Below are 4,503 nucleotides of genomic sequence, written 5' to 3' on the forward strand. Positions count from 1 at the left end.
GCCGAGGAGCACTCTACAGCTTTTTCATCCTTATTGGGAATCACCAGCAGTGCGCATCTCACGAAACTCCGGAGAGTCTCGAACCCGCGACGTCCCGGCAAGCGGTTGAACACTTATCCGTTCGGCCACGAGTGGCTGGTCGAAAGGTTGTGTATTCTTTCTCCTGCTGTTGTTCACCGGAGTATGTTGGGCGCACGTCACGGCTACTTTCTGAGAGAATACGCGAGCATCTCTGTTACCGGAGTACCACTAACCTCAACAGTTCATCCCGGAGCTAGATCGCATCCCACCTAATCGACAACGGGCCGAATGAGTCATTTCAAATCATTTACCGTGTGCAAGATAGACTACCAGTGAAAGGAAGAAAGCCTTTTCTGCAGTTGTTTATTAGAAAATGCCAACTGAGCAGTTATAGACTATTGGACAGGGAAGCAAAGCTCATTTACAAAAACTGAACATCTATCTTCTCTTGAACGCGTCTTCTTGAACTTTCCTGGATATTCACTGACTGCTGCTCAAATCCAAGCAAATGTTGCAAAGCGACTCCACAAATTCCGCAACCGATCCCCTTTTCAAGAGACGCAAATCGAATTTACAAGAAGAAACCATACGACTCGTATGCCTCCTCCATCAGTAGTATCACCGTTACACCAGTACCTATTCAATGGCGTTGCTTGACTGCAGCCGAGACAGTCGCTATGTGCCTGAGAAACCCAGTACTGCGCTGTCAAAAACGTTTTGTAGGAACGCTGAGTGTGCCTTGGTCATGTGGGACGAATGAACCAGCCAAGTCACTCAACAGCCCTCTTGACTGTCTCACAGCATCCAACCAGATGCGATATCGGGGGGCGCAGAAAACCAATCGTTCATGTCTCCACTTTTTGCATTTCACCAACCAATCTACGCAGCGTATTTCATTTTTCTCTCCTATTTTAACAGTTGGGTATGTACTAACCTAATGACGAGATCCCAAAACTGTAATGTTCGTCACGGTGTTCTTTTTGAAAATATGTCCACCTGTTTGGACATGAAAATTCGGATGACTCGAGCGAGCGCTGGTGCACTGGTGATGACACGATCGCCACGAATGTCAGATGTGCAGAGTTCAAACATCGACACGGCCATTGGGTATGTCCGGCTGATGAGCTTTAATAAGAGAAAACTTGCGTCCAATGCTTACCCCGTTTAGTGCGTACTCACTAGGAGGTTAGTTCGAGGACACGGTGACGATTTTTCAAACGAGGTCATATGGTTGGGCGTCCGGCGAAATCACGTGACCACCAACATTGAAGTGACTATACTGAAATTTTCGTGATTCTTGCCTGCAACAAAACAACGGGGAACGTCTTTTTTGTTTTACGCCTTCGTTATTACCAACACAACGAGGACACTGAATGGGTTCCTGTTGGACTCCCGTGAAAATCTTTTCAGAGTGCTGCATTGCTCGCTTGGCCAAGTTTCGGCGATCCGGTTCATGTAATATGGGCGTAGTATTTGCGTTCGCATCAGCGTTTTCTGCATAGGAGTACCGTCCCAGCAATCTGACAGGCATGTTCACTGTTCCGATATGAGAACCTATCAATAAGAACTAGCCCCCCTTCAAGCAAGCATGTGAAAGAACCTTCAACTTCACCAAGCCTCATACAACTCTTCCGGGATATGAAACACATTCACAGAACTTTTGGTCCACGACAGCGTCAGTATAATAGCAATATTTTGGACTCCACTCTATTTAACCAGTTCTGATAGCTCACTGACTTTTGACTTTCTTGTTATCACGCTAATAAACTTTTCAAACTCATGTGATCAGTACTATATTTTGTGATAAAAATTATTTTCAACGAACAGGTCAACCAAGAAATTAGTCGCAGCCCATTTAAACAAGTGTAAACTAATAATTTCCAGTTTTCTTGCACCACACAATGATTTGACCGATGTCTGACCTTCCGGAGTCGTTTTCCATCATTTCTACTTTCGATGCCTAGCCTAAGAAACTGATATAGTCTCCTAGACCTCGGTGAGCAGACGGATGGCCGGCTGATCTATAAATTGTCAGCGTCCGGGCGTACAAATACTTCGAAGCCCTGCTAGATACCTGATTATTGCAACGCATGTACCAATTAAGACTGAAGAAATAGATTTGAGGTCTGCTAGTAAACCAAGTCTCCAATATGATTCTCAGAAAGAAAAACGATATCCCAGCTTCATCAACGACCATATCAGTGGCATTATTTTGTATCCCGTCTCCCGTATTATAATTCTCAATTTGGCGGTGTCTAGTTTCTTGGTAACGTCGAGCTCCACGACACCCCTTGCATGTTCCAAGAACGGAATTCTTCCATCCCGTTTGCTACGAATGAAAAATTCTGCATTGACAAGCTTTCGTCATGTATCGGGAAACATACAAACACATTATACAAATTGCAAATATGTTGATTGAATCACAGTTAGGCAAAAACAACACCTCAACACCACTCGGTTACAGCCTGATCAGATTACCGACAGGTAACACTACTCATTACGGCAATAATGTGCAATCCAGTAGTCAAAAGTGTTTCATGTTGGAGCAGTAAATTTAGTGCGATATAGTACGTCAAAAGGTGTACTGGTGGTCAATTCGGTTCGATTTGACAAATCAAATATTTGGTCACATCATCTGCGTTCATGCAACATACACTCAAAGCGGTCAAGCACGCTTTGGGAATGACTGGACACGTTTGTCGGTGTTCCCGCCTCAGTAATCTTCTTTGGACGGGGGAATCATTCAGCAAACACCCGTCCCTATTTGGGATGAAAATTTGGCTTCAATTAAGCGGAATTTTCATAACCTTACCAGTTATCACATCTACAAACCGTCAATTTAGAATGCGTATAACTCATCTTCACAATCAAAAACGTCGCTTGTTGTCAAATAACACCTAAAAAAAGCGAAGTGAGGAAAAGTGAAGCGTTGTAAACATCCGAACAATTTCACTTCTTGGTGTAGGCCAATTCGATTATCCCGAATTATAGGAAACCCACGAATACTTGATTCGAATCGGCGTGAATTCTATCCGAATATATATTCGTACACAAGAGGAAGCCTGCATCACATGTACATAATTCTGATTCAGATTCCTTGGAATCCATATGACACTGGCGTGCTGTTACTAGATTTCAAGGGGATCTGCTCAGAACCTCTGTAGCTGCCTTTGGTCCAGTAGATTTTATTCTGACTACTAACGTTGTAGTAAGTAACAAGGACGAATAGAAAAAAAAGATTTCGTTCTGTCAGTGAACCCAATCTATGCTGGAAAGCCGAAAAGCAATGTACAGCTGTTTCATCCTTACTGGGAATCACCGGCAGTGCAAATCTCACGGAACTCCGAAGAGTTTCGAACCCGCGACCTCCTGGCCAGTTTATAGATTGGCTTCACTTACAGGACGAAATCAGCTGTTTCTTACTGGGAATCACCGGCAGTGCAAGTCTCACGGAACTCCGAAGAGTTTCGAACCCGCGACCTCCTGGCCAGTTTATAGATAGATTTCACTTACAGGACGAAATCTCCACAAAAATCCCAAATCTCCTCACACTACCAACAATCTATAAGTAGCTCAGTGGAAGAATAAACTTCACCCGATGAGTGAAACTTCAATGTGAGAAGTCGTTGCTCGATGAGCTAGTCAATACGTGTACCTACGTGATGTGGATCGCGTGACTGAATGCTGAGCGGCGCTAAATCTTGTCTAAGTGCGAGTTAGTCACACTGCTGATCAGCCATTCGTGGCCGAATGCTTAAGTGTTCAAACTACTGGCCAGGAAGTAGTGGGTTTCGAGACTCTTCGGAGTTGCGCGAGATACGCACTGCAGATGATTCCCAATTAGGATGAAACAGCTGTACAGTGCTTCTCAGCTTTTCAGCATAGATTGATTTTACTCACAGGACGAAATCTCCACAAAAATTCAAAATCTCCTCACACAACCAACAGGAAAAAAAGATTTTGCTTAAGGCCGCCAGTCACCATCCCAGTCACTCGCCTAAGAACATGCACTTCGGTAGATCACGCACAGTCAAGTGCAGTCGGAATTTCAGGGGATTGAAATGTCCATCAAGGTCAAATTCATACTACTATCACGTGCGTCAGTAGTCTCATTCCATCGCGACATTTTGCGGTATATTTTCACCACCTATGCTGAGGACAAGGAAGCGACGCATTCTTTGAACGCCTTTAGGCAGACTAGATTTGTTTATCACTTCTATCGTACCTACGACACCTATAATGAGAACTTTACGATTTTTACGGGACAGTAAAAAATGAGGCTAATCAGTGCTGTTTTGGGCAACTAGTTTCGTAGATTTCCTTTACACAACTGTTCTTCCATCGATGAATTAACCCGGTTTATTCGTACAAAAGTCGACAGGAGCGTTGGAGATTTGCACCGATTCGCAACACAGCCACGCGCCAAATGAGCTGCAGACAACCGATATCTTGATGAACTGGTGGACAAGTAAACACCGGAAC

The sequence above is a fragment of the Opisthorchis viverrini genome (genome assembly GCF_000715545.1).
Source record: "Opisthorchis viverrini unplaced genomic scaffold opera_v5_481, whole genome shotgun sequence".
Classification (NCBI taxonomy): domain Eukaryota; kingdom Metazoa; phylum Platyhelminthes; class Trematoda; order Opisthorchiida; family Opisthorchiidae; genus Opisthorchis; species Opisthorchis viverrini.